At 32.5% G+C, this 19,692-nt stretch overlaps 1 protein-coding gene across 2 annotated transcripts in view; it reads left to right on the top strand.

Moving 5' to 3' along the window:
* The window catches only part of LOC135222889 (lachesin-like), a 599,243-nt gene that overhangs the window by 327,419 nt on the left and 252,132 nt on the right, over positions 1-19,692 (top strand). The window contains exon 4 of one of the 2 annotated variants that reach the window (XM_064261259.1): positions 16,627-16,689. The exons of the other annotated variant lie outside the window; for it this stretch is intronic. The gene's annotated coding sequence lies outside the window, so the exon portion shown is untranslated. The remainder of the gene's footprint in view (positions 1-16,626; positions 16,690-19,692) is intronic. 2 annotated transcript variants of the gene reach the window in all.

Raw genomic sequence — 19,692 nt, 5'->3', positions numbered from 1 at the left:
TATATATATATATATATATATATATATATATGTATGTGTGTGTGTGTGTGTTTGTATGTGTGTATATATGCACACAAACGCACACACACACACATAAACAACGGAAGACTTTGCAGAGGGATATAGGTGGCCGTAAGACAGAATGATAGAGAGTGAAATTTTCATTGAATTGAATGACATGGCAAACTACTTGTTACAGTGTTAGAGACAGAAGCCCATGTTTCCAAACTTACGTGCCTATAGTCTCCCTTTGATGATCTGCCAATAATGACTAACGCTCTGAAACTTCACTGGTGAAGGGATAACAATGAATAACAGCATCAGCGCCACCGTGAAGAATTGTCGGGAGAGTGTGCTGGGCACTTTAGTGTCTCTTTCGAAGGGCCGTGATTGAGTACATTAAATGGCGAAACTCAGCAGAGGGTCATTTTCATTTTAGAGTTCCGTGTGTGTTTAGTGCCACGGCTTAAACCCTGCTAATAAAAGCCTTTTAGATCAGTTTTACGTTGGCGCTGAGCGTCTTTTACGAGAGAAACGGCATACTGTAAGTCTGAGTGGCTTATTCAGTCACACAAGTTCCTCCCCCAACTCCTGCCCTTAGAATGAAGAGGAATAAGAATAAATGACTAAACGTAAATTCATATACTCGGTAATTTGACAAAATTTTCCCAAACAGATAAGTAGATGATGATAAGTGCAAGTGTGAGGGGAAATATAGAAGCAGGCTTGAGAAAAATTCTTCGATGTTATAGAAGTGAATGTACATACATACATACATTTTAAAAATGTATGTATGTATGTATGTATGTATGTATGCATATATCAGTGACTTTTAAGATTAAACGAACACAGAAAACAGAAGCTGGGTATTTAAATGAAAAGAGTAGAAAATAAGCTTCGAAAGTTAACGGGAATGACCTACTGGAAAGAGAACACGTACATTTTACTGTATGTCAAAGACTTGCTATAAAGTGGATAACTGGGTTTTACTTCGTTTACATGATTCTGCTCTCTCTCTCTCTCTCTCTTCTCTCTCTTCTCTCTCTCTCTCTCTCTCTCTCTATATATATATATATATATATATATATATATATATATATATAATATATTATATATATATATATATATATATATGTGTGTGTGTGTGTGTGTGTGTGTGTACATATATATAGATATATATGTAAATAAATCCTACTGTTAAAACAGGATACGTCTCGAAGTATAAAAGGCCCATTAAAACAATTTGGTTTAAAGGTGGAAAGTATTTTCCTTTTTAAGATCGGTCAAACTTTTCTTAGAGCGAGCAGGGAAGTTACTTTCATGCTTAACGTTGGCAGCTCCGTAAACAATACCTTTAATCATGTCAACATGATTTTGAGGAAGATCGCAATTTTTTCAAATTTACTTAGGGATGACGCAATCATTAAAGCAGAAGGTCTACTTGTTATAAAGAAAGATAAACCATATCCAAGCGCACTCACAACATGTTCACTTATTTATTTGTTTTACTAGATAAGTTAACAACACAATCTTGACGTGCACAATTAGTCCAATCACTGCTATCAATAAGATTTTTTAGTTTTCTGTTGAGTTTCCGTCTCAGGGCATCTGTATAACTGAATCAAGAAAGTTAGGAACGTGATAAATCCATAAATAAAGATATATACCTTGTATTTTTAACATGTTTAAGAATGACCTCAAAGATATAATTACAGACGTCAAGATTGTGTTGTTAACTTATCTAGTAAACAAATAAGTGAAAACGTTGTGAATGCGCTTGGATATGGTTTATCTTTGTTTATAACAAGTAGACCTGCTTTAATGATTGCGTCATCCCTAAGTAAATTTGAAAAAAATTGTGATCTTCCTCAAAATCATGTTGACATGATTAAAGGTATTGTTTACTGCCAACGTTAAGCATGAAAGTAACTTCCCTGCTCGCTATAAGAAAAGTTTGACCGATCTTAAAAAGGACAATACTATCCACATTACAAAAGCTGATAAGTCAAATAGTATAGTAATTTTAGATACAGCTGACTACATATCACGTATGCAAGCCCTACTGGATGATGATGTGACATAAAAAAACTAAAAAAAAATCCCCTTGATCAAGTCATAAAAAACTTCAATAGCACAGTGAAAAATATCCTTAAAGATAAAACAGAACTACTAGGCAAATTGTCAGTCAAATCTCCTTCGCTGCATTACTTGTACGGATTAGTCAAAATGCACAAAGAAAATAACCCTATGCGGCCTATTATCAGTACTGTTGGTTCAATTTCATATAAACTTTCGAAATATATCACTAAGATCTTGTCCCCGTTACTTGGAACCATCTCCGATTCTCATATATATAATTCTCTAGGTTTAGTTGATAAATTAAACAAAATTGCTCTTTGCCCTACTGATAGATTCGTTAGTTTTGATGTATGTTCTCTTATTACTAAAGTCCCTATAGACTCTATTTTAGAATATCTTAGTAATGAACTAACTCAGCATGAATTACCTCTACCTATAAGTCACATTATTTCCCTCACGAGTTTGTGCATTTGTGATTGTAAGTTTATATTCAATGGTGAATTTTATCAACAAATATTTGGCATGGCAATGGGAAATCCTTTATCACCACTACTCTCAAACCTGTACATGGAATTCTTTGAAAAACGCTACTTACCTAATATCATTTATATTCCTGTAAAGTGGTATCGTTATGTTGATGATATTTTAGCTGTTCTGCCTGTTGGTATTGATGTAAATGATTTACTCTCTAAATTAAATAACCAGGTACCATCAATTAAGTTTACTCTAGAATTAGAAAAAGACAATTGCCTCCCTTTCTTAGATGTTTTGATACATAGAGAGCCATTTCAATGTAAATTCAGTATTTATAGGAAACCGACCAACAACTTAACTTATGTTCATTTCTTCTCAGGCCACCATGTTAACATAAAAATATCAATTTTTTCCTCTATGTTTTTACGAGCATTGCGCATTGTCAGTCCACAATATTTGGATCAAGAAATTGAATACAAAAGAAAAATAGGGAAAGATTTATGCTATCCTTCACATATATTAGATATTTGTTATAATAAAGCCCACAAAAAGTTTTATAGTGTAAGTAACACGCAGGAAGAAAATTCTAAGAACATTCTCAGTTTGCCTTATTTTAACGGATTTGAAACCATTAAATCATTGTTAAAAGTTTTTAATGTCAACCTTGTTTTTTCCTATAATAACACACTAAAAGGAATGTTAATAAAAAAATGGCCCCAGAGAAAGCAACAACATAATATATAAAATTCCATGTATGGATTGTCCCTCATTTTATCTCGGACAGTCTAGCAAAGGCCTAGAAGTAAGGCTAAGCCAGCATAAATATTTGTTAAAACTGGGCAAACATCTAATGCAATATTCATTCATTTAAGTGAAAACAACCACCGAATAAATTGGGTTGATAGTTCAGTAATTGCAAGGTCAAGAGATGTCTTATCTCGAAATCTTTTAGAATCTGCTTTAATACAACTTACTTTTCATTGTAATTTCAATGTTAGTCGTGGCCTTTTTCATTTAGACCCTTGTATTTGTAACATGTTTAAGAATGACCTCAAAGATATAATTACAGACTTAAATAAAAATTAGTTGCCTTAGAGTTATCATCGTTGTAATGTATGTCTGATATGTCTGACATGTATTGTGAATATGTATTGTGAATATGGTTTTGTTTACCAAGTTCTGAATAGCTGTCACCTATAATCCTTTAATTATTTTGTCCTTGTATCTGAGATGATTATCTTAAACCTTTAATTGCACCCATTGTTTATGCTTGTTTGGGAAGGTTACTCATCTTCCAGGTGTGTCGGATTCTAGGTACTAATTTCTTTATAATCCCTATCTGTCAGTTATACGAATCTTCTTGTATTGTCTTTCTCCTCATGTATGTCAGTTTCTGCTTAGTAAAGGACGTTTAACGTCGAAAGGTCTCGCAGATACTCCTTCGTTTATTTTTCCTTTGTGGCATATATCTTTATTTATGGATTTATCACTTTCCTAACTTTCGTGATTCAGTTATACTATAATATAAAAATATATATATATATATATATATATATATATATATATATATATTATATCTATATATATATATATATATTATATATATATAGATATATATATATATATATGCATGTGTGTGTTTGTCTGTATCTGTTTGTATATGTGTAATATATATATATATATATATAATATATATATATATATATATATATATAATACTATAAAATGGATGTATGTATAATGTATGTATGGTTGTATTTGTGTGTATGTTCTAGCATAAACTCTGAAATCCATTGAGCAATTTCAACCAAATTTGCTATCTAGAAAAGAGTAGGTACTGTAGGGTTAAGGCATCACTAGCACCAAAGGGCACTAAAGGGGGTGATGTGTGTTGTGTGTATATATATATATATATATATATATAATATATATATATATATATATACACACTGTAGGGTTAAGTGATGCCTTAACCCTACAGTACCTACTCTTTTCTAGATAGCAAGTTTGGTTGAAATTGCTCAATGGATTTCAGAGTTATGCTAGAACATACACACAAAGACAACCATACATCCATTATACCTACTCTTGCATACATCCATTTTATGTGTATAATATATATATATGTGTGTGTGGTATATATTATATACATATATATACTATATATATATACACACACATATATATATATATATACACTATAAAATGGATGTATGCACGAGTATGTATAATGTATGTATGGTTGTCTTTGTGTGTATGTTCTAGCATAACTCTGAAATCCATTGAGCAATTTCAACCAAACATGCTATCCAGAAAAGAGTAGGTACTGTAGGGTTAAGGCATCACTAGCACCAAAGGGCACTAAAGGGGGTGACGTGTAAAAATAACCGAAAAACGACAGATATTAATTTTAAATCATATATTTGCGAATGTAGAAGACACGGGAATCTGATACTGCCAAACAATATCTCGTACCTGATGCCACATTTACATTTATTAAAAAATCAAAATGTAACAGTATCCCCAGTATTGGAGTTATCTGCAATCATTGGTAAAAATTTATGTATATCTTGAAATTGATGTTTCTGAAAATAAACTATCATGTCGACTTCAAGGTATCGTGAAAGAAAATCTAGATGAAAATGGATAATTCTCAGAAGAGAATATTTGAATTGATATTAAGATTTTCATGAATGAACCGGTCAGTTCGACTCCCTGAAGTTTTTCAAAAAGGAAATCATTTCTGACTTTAGGTTACAACCTTTGAAATACATCGTCCCAGAGATTCCTGTTGCGGTTTTATCATGCAGAGATCATAACAAACGTTGTTTATTGCAAAGCATGAACTCCCACACAAGGGAATATGTTACTGAAGTCTTGATAATAAAATTATCGTCCTAGTAGTTGAATAAACGATAGTATTCTAAGAAAAAGTTTTGTCTAGTATAACATTGCCAGATTTTTTTCTCTTTCCATCTCGCCAGCTTGAATGATTGACCTCATACAGTGATGATCTAAACCTTACTCACTCACTCTTGAATATAAAGAAAAATCTATATGTATCTATAAAGAGTTCATTTTATTCAACTTCAAAGCAACTCTCTCTCTCTCTCTCTCCTCTCTCTCTCTCTCTCTCTCTCTCTCTTCTAAGCTAACTCTCCCATTCTCTTTCTAAGAAACTTTACATAATTTTGCTTGAACCTCAAGTAAACTCTCTTTCCTCTCTCTCTCTCTCTCTCTCTCTCTCTCTCTCTCTCTCTCTCTCTCTCTGGCTGTATTTTAGTCCGCATGGTTCACTTGCAATCCACATCGATCACAACCGAGAAATCTGGATGCAATTCTTGATCTGTGCAATGAATGGAATGGTACCTGTTATTCCTTAAAATGTGCAGTGTGCCTTATGGCCCAAGCAATAAAAATATATCTGTGTCAATTGAGCGTCCTGGGTCGCACCAGCTGAGAGAGAGAGAGAGAGAGAGAGAGAGAGAGAGAGAGAAGGAATATTCGACGAATTACCGTCACGAATATCTGTTAGATCGTTGTATGCCCTGAGGTGATGATTACAATTTGACATGGCAAAGATCTCTCTATTTTTCTTTCCCCACCCCCACCCCACCTCTCTCTCTCTCTCTCTCTCTCTCTCTCTCTCTCTCTCTCTCTCTCTCTCTCTCTCTCTCTCTCTCTCTCAGCTGGTGTGACCCAGGACATTCTACTGACACAGATGTATATTTATTGCTTGGGCTATAAGACAGGTACCATTCCATTCATTGCACAGATCAAGAATTGTATCCAGATTTCTCGGTTGTGATCGATGTGGATTGCAAGTGAACCATGCAAGTGAAACCATGCGGACCAAAATACACCACAGAGAGAGAGAGAGAGAGAGAGAGAGAGAGAGAGAGAGAGAGAGAGAGAGAGAGAGAGTTTTAGGTTCAAGCAAAATAATGTAAAGGGCTTAGAAAGAATGGAAGGATTAGCTTTGAGAGAGAGAGAGAGAGAGAGAGAGAGAGAGAGAGAGAGAGAGAGAGAGAGAGAGTTTTTAGGTTCAAGCAAATAATGTAAAGGGCTTAAGAAGATGAAGATTAGCTTTGAGAGAGAGAGAGAGAGAGAGAGAGAGAGAGAGAGCGAGAGAGAGTAGAGAGAAGAGAGAGAGAGAGAGAGAGAGAGAGAGAGAAGTTTCTTTGAGTTGAATAAAATGGACTCTTTATAGATACATGTAGAGTTTGTTTTATATTTAAGAGTGAGTGAGTCTGCTTTAGATCTTCACTGAATAAGATCAAGTCCATCAAGGGGGCGAAATAGAAAGAGAGAAAAATCTGATAAAGTTATACTAGAAACTTATTCTTAGAATACTATCGTTTATTCAACTACTAGGACGAGAATTTTATTATCATGAAAACTTCTGTAACACACTATCTTGTGTGGGAGTTCACGCTTTGCAATATGCAACTTTTATCATGATCTCTGCATGATAAAACTGCAGTAGGAACCTCTGGGGGACGATGCATTTCAACGTAAATATGATGTGTTCAGGAATATCGAAAAGCCTACATTCTCGAAACACATTTCTCGTGAATTGATAGCCATTTTGATTGATGAACGGATTTGAGACCAGACATTTAAAGAAAATTCATACATAATTTACTTTCCGTGAATTTGAGTCTGTAAAGTAATTTTGGTGATAGAATAAGATTGGGTAATTATTGAAACATGTAACAAGAGCACAGAGTATTTGAAATATGTCTCAGTGTAATTATTATGCCCAATATTAATTCCATAATATCTCTCAGCGTAATTATTATGCCTAATATTAATTCCATAATATCTCAAAGAATTTTAAGTTCAGTAGATACTGGTGAACCATTAATTTATGCAAGATTTCAAAATGGCATATTGTGAAAGTTATGGGTTTTTCACTGCAACCTTGTATCATCTGAAACATAATGGTTAATAGATAAGTAAATGTGATTATTTTTAATGGAGTGAAGAGACCTATAATAATTATTATACGTAGATGATGTTTAAAATAAATAAATGGATACGTGAAGGTAATAATTTTAATGTAATTGAATGACCAGAGACTAATAAATTGATTCACCTGAGTGGTTCAAAGTTTCGGTGTTAGAAAAATTACAGAATTATGCGAACTTACGTTTAGTGTTTATAGTTTACTTTCATACAGATTTCCTAACCTTCTTATGTTCACGTACATTTTTTCTTTTAATTTTTTTTTTTGTCTCTCTAATGATTTGTTTTCCTCTTTAATCTCATATGCGTAGTGTTTTCAGGGAAGGCCATCTTACATTAGTTTTAATGACTTTAGTTTTTTATTTCTTCCCTTTTCACGTGTATCTTTAGCGCCTCCATAATATATATATATAAGCCGATATAATATATATAAATGATACTAATATATATATATGATTATATATCTATATATACAATACATACACAACAACACACCCCACAAACACACCACAATAGTATAATATAGATATATATATAGATCAGCTATATTTATATAGTAGTAGGTATGTTCGATACATACATACACGCACACACACACACACACACAAATATATTATATATATATATATATATATATATATAATATATATATATGTAGTAATATATAATATATATATATACTATATATGCATACATAGTATATGTGTGTCCATTAAATTCCTAATGAGAAACCAGAATGAAATAAAGATATATTTTTTGACATGACTGCACCACCTGCGTTGTTCCGGAGACGTTTATTTACTTTTTACCAAGAGGTGAAAAGTCAAAACAAAACACAAGTCTTGGGGAGTATGCGAGTGGATTTTTCTAGTTTTCATCAATAATGAAAATAATCATCATCATTCATGGTGCTTGTTCATTTAAATTTTTGTTTCTGGACTGTCTTACATTTTTTTGCATTTTTTACACGGAAAATACATAAGCCTTGGTATAAAAGAAAAGTAACATATCAGTCGCTGAATGTAATGTGTTTTTTCTTCCTTTTTGTCATTGGTCCTTTGCATTGGTATATTTTCATCTTTATTCAACAAAACCATGATTGTGTCTATACAAGCAGAAAAAGTGAAATATGTGTATTCCCATGCTCTGTGTAAAAATATTCATGTGCTTTTGTTGGTTGAAGAGATGAAAGCTATTTATTCTTAAGCTTTGAGTGATTTACTCAGAAAGTTGAAATTTTTTCTCCTCTCAGCAAAAATATTTTTATGTTTTTTATATCAGGGAGATGCTTTGAAATTTACCTGTGCAATACCTTCGCTTTTAATGGATGGATGCCCTCATATGAGTAGCAATAACAGGTTTTGGGTGGTGGACGGATTCACTCATGGTGAGCATTAGTATTATGCGTCATCAATTTGGAGGAATCAGGCGGGAAAGAGGCCTTATTACTTCAAGTATCCATATATTCACTAATGACAACTTTGAGACTGGTTATGACTGCACTTTCTGGTAGTTCAGAAGTTAGTTGTGATCTTGACTTCAAAGAGCATGTTGTGTTTTTCTCTTATGACGTCTTTTTATTATTTGCTCATAAATATACCCAGGGGTTACTATTGGTTTTAGTCTTATCTTTCATGATAGTATGTCAGTTATAATTGTAATTTTGCAAAGAAATATTAGAAAAAAATTTATAATTCCAAAAAGTTACTGCATCTTTGATCTCAGTAAATTTACATAAATATTTTACAACAAATATACTCAGAATTTTAACTGATTGTAGTTCTTATCTGTTTTGACAGTGTGTGAGCTGTAATTATAGTTTTACAAAATAAAATGAGATCAATTATTAGAAAAAAGCATGTAAAACTTTGTAAACATTGACGATTATCTTTTAAAAGAGGCCCCACAAGGGATTGTAAATAGTCTTTTTTTAACTTCTCGTGGAAGGTAGGGAGAATTTTTTTAAATTTTATTTTCTTACAGCAAGTGCATTTGCATACCTTCCTCTTTCCATTGATCTACTTTTCCTTAAAGGGCCACCCTCAACGTTTCCCCGGTCTGGAGTGCCTCATACGTTGTTTTTTTTCTTTTTTTTAGCCCGGCTCTTAACTAAGGAAACTGTAAATTTAACAAACCTCTTTTACTAATGCAGTGCATAAGCCGATGAAGAATACTAAAGGGGAGTAAAACTGTTTCAATAGTGCGTGAATTTTTGGTGCAGATATTATTGATTTGGAGCCTGACTCATCTATTAAGAGCTGTTTTGAAATTGGTAATAAAAAGTTAAAAACGTGTTTTGAGTTAAAAGCTGTTTTAAAATTACTAATTAAAATATATTTTTAAGAAAAAAGTCGAAAACAAGTAAAAGCAGGAAGTAAAAGAAGTTGCTACTAACCGCATAAATTATTTTTTTAAAATCATTAACTATATAATTTTAGTTTGAAGCATTGTGAACAGTCAATGCAAGTAATTATTCGACTGAAAAAGTGTGTGATTTATGTTAAAAAGGATTAATATTATTTTATCTGAAAGGTAATAGATTTTAGAAACTGGGCGTGAATTATTAAGGAGTTAATCACATGCTTCAAGATTAGTGCACATATTAATAATAATTACTTAAATTTTAGGATAAATTAACTGATAAACGAAAAACCGAACGCGTGCTGCAACCGCTGAGTCTAAAAACAAAGCAAGATGAAAAAGCAATACTTGACGAGGCACCACGCGAATCGGCTACTTTATTAATAAACGAATGAAAAATTCACAGTCGATGGAATAAGCACATTTACATTTCTGTCCTGCGGGCTCCACGGCTCCCAGACGAAATCCGCTTTGTGTGAGCATTTCCCAACGCAGTCAGTCTGTTTTTTTCTTCTTGTTTCTTTATTAATGTTATCATTCCTAAAAAAAGAGAATGTTATTTTTTTTTTTACTTTTAACCATTTTTCCATGTTCTCTAGGAACTAGTAGTTCATTGTTGATGGTATTTTTACTCTTGCCTTGTCGATTCTATTACTCTTTTTTTTCAGTTTCAAAGTTAGAAGTTTGTAGTTGATAGAAATGGTAAGTACTGATTTCTTTGTTATACATTTTCAATACTTTTCTTGTGTTGTAGAAATTAGTATTAAATTTGTTGTGGAATTTTGTGCGTTTTTTTTATTATAAATTGCTTCTAAGGCTTCACTTTGATCTTAAAAATTTCAAATATTTTTCCCCATTTACTTTAGAAATTAAGAGTTTAGCAAATTTTGAAGGGCTGTTTTCATTGTCTTATATTTTCAATAGTTTTCTTGTGTTGCTGAAATTTGTAATTCAATTTTTGTAGAACATTATGGCTTATGATTTTGTAACTACACATCGTCTCTAATGCCTTCACTTTGAATTTAAACATTTTTATTACTTTTCTCCGGTTGCCTCATAATAAAGAACTTGCTCAAATTTAAGGGTTAATGTCTTTATTATATATTTTGAATAGCTTTCCTGTGTTGTAAAAGTTGGTTGCTCTCTTTTGATAAAGCTTTAGAGCATTGGTTTTTGTAAAAAAGAATTTTTTTTCTAATAGCTTCACCTTGATTTTTAACATTTTTATTATTGTTCTTCCTTTAGTCTATAAATCAGCAGTTAACCTATGGTCGAAGTTGAGTGTTTATTACGATTTTAAGAATATTTATGCATCAAAGGTATTGTTTCAAGTGGACATTTTTCACTTTTTGACTTATTATTATTCCGTTTGATTAGTACAAATTAAGGATTTCTATTAGTTTATATCATAATCCTGCAGAAATTTTCTACATTTAAGATTTAATTTAGTTTTTCATTTGTTCATGGAAATACTTCTGTTTCCATTAAAACATCGTTTGCTTCTTTTTAATGTTAATCATTACGTTATTTTGTATTTTATTTTTTAGTTTTAAAGGTAAATGGTTACTTGTTGTTTTTGTTCTTTTTTTTATTTTGGGCGTGTGCATGTGTAGTAGTACTTGAGCTTTTAAATCACTCTTCTAGACCTTGTTATGAACCATTGCTGCATTCTCCAGACTGCTAAGAATTGGTGTGGATTTCATTAACCCTACAGAACCCTTCCTTTATATGATGCTTTACAAAGCGTTATGAGTATATAAGCATTTATAACGGGATTTTCATATTTCACAAAAAACAAAAAACAAAAAAAATGCACTACAGACTAATTCTATGCTGGCCACTTCTACTCCTCTGTCGTACATCTCTGCCTCTCTTCTCTCTTTGTTATGCAACTAATCTTTAAAGTTCTCACCCCATCGATTTAAAACTGGATTCATTTCAAACATCATCCCGCTACCTGCATTGTGTATTCTGAGACCCATTTGCGCATCACACTTTTTCAGCATTTGCTTCTTTGTAAATAAACATTGAATTGTCTCTAAATTTCTATCTCTCCCTCTCCCCTTACTTCCATACTTCTCTTGGGTAGGATATTAGGTGCAGAACCTTGATATCCAGTAAGAGTAAGAGAGAGATGAGTGGTACGGTGCATGTAGGGAGGTTCCTCATCGCAGTCATCATCATCATTTTCATCGTCAGAATGACTTGTGCGATTTATTACTAACAGTATTTATGTGCATTTAATATTAATTATTTTCGAAGAATCAAAGAAATGAATACAAGATTTGTGTGGTCTGCGCTTGAAAAACTTAACCATGTTTCTTTCTTTTCGTGCACTTATCTAATATTGTGATTTCTACCTACAAATAGAGACAAGTGCGCATACACAAACACACACACACACACGCATATATGTATATCTTGAATATATATACATATATAAATGTTTTCGATCTTTTCTAAAACCGTATTAAAACTAATCTTCTTAACTGAATTCAGATAATTCTGTAACTAATTTGATCATACCTGTATTTCATCCCTCATGTTTATTTCAATTTTGACTTTTGTCTGTGCTAAGCCCTGAAGGTCAATTTTGTCATTTCTTTCACTTGTTTAATATTGTGATTTCTGCCTACAAATACAGACGCAAGTGCGCATACACGCACACATATATTTATTCATGTGTGTATGCGCACTTGCACCTGTATTTATAAGTAGTAATCACATATTAGATAAGTGCAAAAAAGGAGACAATAATATTTACGTTTTGCAAGAGTAGACATCATAAATCTTGATATTATGTGTATAATTCTTCGAGGACAATTAACTATTAAATAAACATACATGCAAATAGTAATAAATTGAAAGTGTCATTCTGATGATGATGATGATGATGATATTGAAGGTGACGAGGATATTATTATTATCATTTGAACATGAAACCGTTTACTCCCACAGGGGATGGGTCCTAAAAAAATGCATAACTTATACTGCCATAGTGATGCTTAAGTGGTTGAGCCCTGGATGATAACCGAATACAGAAACATTTCTACATTTATGCATATAATATATACGGCTATATATATATATCTCTTTTAGATCTTGCTTAAAACCATATCATAAACTAATCTATACTGTATTAGAATAATTCTGTTACTGTTTTTTCTAAAACCTTTATTTCCTACCTCGCATTTATTTTTATTTTGTATGCTTTCTAAAATGCCTCTTAGGTTTCTTACTAAATCAGAATTCGATATTTTTTATTTATGTAAAATAGACGAGTTCCTCATTCTGATACGTTTCTATAATTATGAGTACATAAACATTCCAGAGTTTATCATTATCATTATTAATATTATTATTATATTTTTGAAAGTTGATTCTTCCATTACTCTAAGTCCACAGTGGCCAAGTAGAAGTTACTTTTCTACTCTCGGTGTAAGCAGAGACACCCATTTGAAAAATCCAACTGCATATTTTTTAATTATTTGCCAATGATCTTTCTTAAACTGACGCAAGACTGGAGTTAAGTTTGGGCGTTAAACTAAGCTGATGTCGCAAAGATGATAGAGAATTTTCTCAGAAAAGAGGTCGCAAGCAAATCGTGTATGCCGAAGAAACTGTACAAGCCCTTTAATCTTTAATATTCTACTTTAGAGTTCTCTTAGAATGATTAAACCCGAATAAAGAAATTAATTACTCATTTAATAATTATCTCAGTTGTAATTAAAGGTTGAAATCAAGAATGGTATATTAAACTATTTCAGTCTTGATTCACGTCAAGTAAATCTACATCATTCGTTAACTATCATTTTGAAATAGAATACGAGTATATTCCTTTTCAGTACAAAGAAGCATTCTTTCTTGTGACATTGTACCATTCATAATTCACATTGTAATTACTTTAACGCATATGGCTTCTGTTTGAATAAGCTCTCTCTCTCTCTCTCTCTCTCTCTCTCTCTCTCTCTCTCTCTTCATATGGATAAATAATTCAAATAAAAATGAAATACGGAATAAATTTCTAAATATACTTCGCTTGTTTCTGCTCGCGGGGTTTAAGTTGTGTAAATACTAGAAGGTCAATAATCTTTCGAATGTTTAATAATCATTTTGCGATTCTGTCTTCCTTAATATCCATGGGAAATATAAACTTGAATTCTCGTAATTTCTGAAATCTAACTATATTTAGAGTAGATTGATCTTCAAATGTGGGGGATCGGGCAAACATCATGGTTTTTCTTTCTATTACTCACTATGGTACGGAATGTTATCATTTAATATCAGTTTGTCAACAAGTTAAAAGCGAGACCAAGTCTTTGAAACTAAGAACCTGCTAAACAGTTACATATAATCTTAATCTCGGATAAAAGAGGATTAAATATAGGGCAGCTCCCCAAATTCGCATGAAAAATAAACTGCTGAAAATTTTGCTGAAATTTGCATGAAAGATCAAACTGCTAGTTTTTGGTAACTGTATGTTTGAAAATTTTAGGCCTTTCTTGGCTACATGCACTGTAAACTTTCTCTCTTTCCTTAATAAACGCTCCAAGAAAAGGTCCATTGGAAGACGAAACTGTTGGGCATTTTCTGAGACATACCTTTTTTCATTTTCCTATGTGTAATCACTGTATTCTACAAAAATTTGCTATGAGAATGAAAGCAATTTGCTTGTGTACCAGCATGTAAAATAAGGATTTTCTTTACTTAAGTATAAGCAGGTGTGTGCATTCGTTATCTGGAGATCTTTTTTTTTTCATTCACAGGTGATTTCTAGTCTAAATCGTAAGAAAACAAGGAATTGAAAGGAAATAGAGATAAAGTTTGAGTAATATAGGTGACATCGCCCCTACAAATACATGCAACTTCAGCTTTGAATGGGTAAAGTTCAGTTGCAAATAGTTAAAAGCTATCTGCCAGAAGAAGTGGAAAGAGTAAATTGGTTTTGATTTATCAATCAATCGATAAGTGAATAAACAGTTAAATTTCAGTATACGTTCTTCAGCAGATTCAAATATAAATTTACTCGATTATGTATTTTTCGAGCGCGTCTGACAAGTGACCGAAATATGTTGCTTGTCACACTCTAGTTCTTGACATAAATGTCGATGTTTTGACATTTACTATCTGCACATCGATGTTTGACATTTAACCATCTGCAGACATGAAATCAGTCGAACATAAAACAAACAGATCATTTGACATTTTAACTACAATTGTGGCAATGTCATTTCTTATTGGCTATTGAACTATTTATACCTTTTAATTTCCAGTAACAAAATCTACATTAAAAAAAAAAAAGACCAAATGAAAATCCTTTCCTTTTGACAAGAGAAACAATTTTTTTTTTACCTTTGGTAATAATGATGATTAAAATTATAAATGCTGGGGCGACTATCACACCCATTTGCTGGTAATTAGTTTTTCAGTTCTTTTTTTTCACTGCTATTCGTTCATTCTTGGATGCAGCTGATATTTTGCAAAAATGAGCACACTATCTTTGCTTCTTGGGTTTTATTGTGCCGCATTTCCACTCACACCCGACTCCCAAGGTCAAATATTTGAGACGAGGTTGTTAGTCTGATGAATTCTCTGTAAATGAAAACAGCTGAAAATCTCGTTTCTGCATCGTGGCATCGTTCATTTAATTGTAAAATAAGCAAAATAACATAACGTTTCTAATTCCAGTATTTGATGTTAGCTTCAGAAACTTCACAAGTAAGCAACAACAATGTATTTTTCTCTTTCCACTGATATAAAATAAATCATTTACGCTTCCTCTTTATACAAACCGGCAAACATTTGCCATTTGTGAAAAGGAAATATGAAAGTACAACCCTCATACACACATACGCGCGCGCGAGCGCGTGTGACAAGTGACCGAAATATGTTGCTTGTCACACTCTAGTTCTTGGTATCATTTATGGGTAAATCTTCCATGAAGTTCTTCTTTGGATTTTGTAGTACTTTTTAAAATTTTACGTGTAGACTGAATGGGGGCTCAGTGTGCGTGTTAACGCCCTTGACCTATTTGAAAATATGTGATAGTGAAACTTTGAACTAAAAGCGCCAATGAATTGTAAAAAGACCTGAAAAGCAAGAGAATAAATACTAAAACTCTTCATACTCTGTCTCTATGATTTAGATGAGGGAGTGTGGGTTTATTTCATTCATTGGGACCTATTAAAGTAACAAATTCCCCTCTACTAAGGGTGGGGAATGAATGTAACTCATTAAATCATTATGAAGAGGAATACATATAGCATACCGCCTCAAGTATCCTCGTAATTGAGTCGTTGGCGTTAATTATTCCTAATGAGTTTGATTTGAGTGTTAAAGACTAGGTCACATTTTGTCGTACTTTACTGAATGTCATTTTCCCCTATATAGCTATGCATATATACTTTCTTTTTGGATGATATTAATTGTAAGCATTTTGGTAATAAGTTTATACTTGACTTTTCTTAAATTTGGTCTACTTTCCACTTGGGTTGTCTGTTTTTGAGCGTTTACATCTTTGTGATCGGAATTAGCAAATTAATAACAGACTAGTGCACAACAAAATTCTGTTTGCGAAAAGAATGCACATGATTTAGGGATCCAGTGTAAAATTCCTTGTCAGTTTGAAACCTTAAGTAGTCCATAATATTATTATTATTATTATATTATCATTATAAAAAAAAGTGTGATCATAAAAAGGGTAGAGCCACGTGAAAATGAGCCTGGTTTTTGTTTTTGTTGCAGGTACGCCCATAGGATATTTCATACTTCAGCCATCTATCATTGATACATCGCAGCAGAAGCTAAGTAGGTTGAAATAACTTATTTGTTGTTAGTTAACTCCATATCACTCATTTATCTCTTTATGAGAGAATTTTTAAAGCTTTAATTACTTTTATGATATCTTAGTATTTCGGTAATAGGTTCTTACTGTTACCTAACCCCAATTTATATATTATATATATATATATATATATATATATATATATATATATATATATATATATATATATATATGGGCATAACTCACTTACTGATGTTACCTAACTTATTATAATCTATTCATCCTTGCCTTTTGGGAATTTCCTTCATGGAAAATGTAGTGCCTAGCCACAAGCTATGGCTCTGTAACATCATCCAGTCATATTTTCAAACCGGTTGAGTCACTTGCTTGCATCCTTACAGAACATATCGTTCTTGTCCGACACCAGTGATCCTTAAGATTTCATTATCTTACCTTATCGACAAGCTATCAAGTCAACGGTGCGTTTGATTTCTTAACGGTAGGATGCCAGGGAATAATAATGAAACCTTCAGATTATTGGCCGGGACAATGATGTAAGGATTTATTTGGAAAAAATGTTTAAGGCCAAGACTTTTCTCGATGGCCTTCGTAGACTGCTCACTTTTCACTGCCTTTTCAGGCTAGCTCATATCTTGTGTTTATTAATCCGCATCTTCACATTTAAGAGAATAAAAAGAATAGAAAGATCGCATATAATTTAATCTGTTCATCGATATATTCAGTAATTTTTAAGGATAAGATTATAATTTAAATTATCATTATGATCCAAAGTCTTAAGCACACAAATTTGATATTACCTATTAATTGCTTTATTGTTGTGTTGAAGACCTTAGATTAGCTATATAGGAATAAGATATTCTATAAAAGAATTTTAGTCCCTAAACGGCTCGTGAACTTTGGTATTAAGACAGGGTCTTTCATATTATTCTGCACATATTTTCGTTTTTATACAAGCTATATCTAAGAATATTTCTTTCATATCTAATTTTTAGAACTTTCCAAACATAATTCTTTTACTTACGTGCTCACGTAGTGGATGCATTGAACTTTAACAAAGTTCATCATTCAATTTTGTTCATAACAGTTTATACCTACTCATATATTTTGTACTATAATTAAACACCTAACTGATCTATCTATCTATTTGGCCATCGGTATACACACACACACACACACACACACACACACACACACACACACATATATATATATATATATATATATATATATATATATATAATATATATATATATATATATATACATAGAAACATAACACGGTTAGCAAATTACAAACGAGCGCCCCTTTTGAGTGTACCTTTGTCTTCAAAGCACCAGCAGGAACAAAGAGAAGGGATTACTCCAGGCACTACTAAGAATAAACTAATGCATCCCTGTCACTGTTCAAAAGAAAGTATAATAGAAGAAAGACCGCTGGCCCCAAACGTTATCGTTTGATTCCGTCAGCAATCAAAAATTGATTTAAAGGAGAACCACTACTTCTCTCTATTGAGACTCCAAGCCGACGATAGTTGGGGTGTCGCTGGCTGCCTGTGTAATGTGATTGGCCCTGTCCCCATTGTATTCTTTCAGGGTTTTTTCCCTTCAGGATATGATTGGTAGGTTGCATTGTTCGCTCACCTTTACGTAACGCGATTGGTTCATTTCAATTACCTTTATATTCGAGAGAGATATTGGATAGCTGATCCAGCCTTCGCCCCCCCAAAATTGGAACTTTTAACTACGTTTGGTCGTAACGGGAAATGACTTGATTTTTGGTGGATGATTCTGCGTTTTCTTGGGTGCTTTCCTTTTTGGCAATTATGGTTTTGAGATCATGGGAATCGAATGCAACTCTATTTTCCATGGGTTCTTTAACCGAAAATGAGATTGTTAGGTCGTCTGAGTCATCCGAGTTTCGGAGGCGCCTAGGAATCGTGTGTACTATAGCATTTTCAATATTATTTCCACGTACCCAGATAGCCCCGGCTATTCTATGAATGCTTACTCTTTAGAGTGGAGTGAAAGAGTATTGTTCAGAAAATACATTCGCCACATAAACGAAGTCTCTGTGCTCTCATCTGAACATATTCTTTTTCATCTGGATTATATATTTTGGTAAAGGGGGAAAAGGACACAGCTGTGATGAAAAGAATGTATTTAATATTTTCATGTAGTCATTGTAAGTAAATGCAATTTCTGAGCATGGATGTTTAATATAGCTCCTTTGTAAATTATCCTAAATCTTATCCTGTCTTTATTCTTTGTATATTTACACACCCACACATGCACACACACAAGTGTGCATATATATATATATATATATATATATATATATATATATATATATATATATATATAATATATATGTGTGTGTGTGTGTGTGTGTGTGTGTGTGTGTGTGTGTGTGTATGTATGTATGTATGTATATATGTAAGAGAAGCGATAGATCTTGTGCAGAGAAACGAAGCTTTATGACTGAGATTAACACCAAAACACCGATAAAGAACAACTATTATTAATTTGTAACAGTTTGGAAAACATTATTATTATCAACAAACCTGTAAGGATAACGTAAACTTGAGATTGTAAATATAAAAAATATAAAACCAAACTGACTAATAGTAGCGTATTAAATGTGGCACTATAAAACTGATAGCGATAATGTTTCAAGACAAGAGTTGAAGTAAAGGGAAATGTATGCTGCACAATAAAATAAAATATCAGTAGGGATTTACAGCCTACGGGAAACTACAAGGGGACAACAAAAACTGGGGTAAGTCCACTTTTGTTTCCCTTGTTCTATGAGTATTATCAGGTTTACTGTGGCACATTTGCCTTTCCGTTGTTGATATTAGTAGGGTTTGTTAATAGTAATTCTATATCTACCCTTCTTCAATGATTCGGATGAAGACATTAGTCTTTTCGAACTGTTACCAATAAAGTCATTGCGCATAAGCTTATAAATTATAGGTGTATTTACACTTGTTTAACGACAAGTTTATT

Source organism: Macrobrachium nipponense, chromosome 8 (genome assembly GCF_015104395.2).
Source record: "Macrobrachium nipponense isolate FS-2020 chromosome 8, ASM1510439v2, whole genome shotgun sequence".
Taxonomy (NCBI): Eukaryota; Metazoa; Arthropoda; class Malacostraca; order Decapoda; family Palaemonidae; genus Macrobrachium; species Macrobrachium nipponense.
Note: the sequence above shows the minus strand (reverse complement) of the source record. Positions and strands in the feature narration are given on the sequence as shown.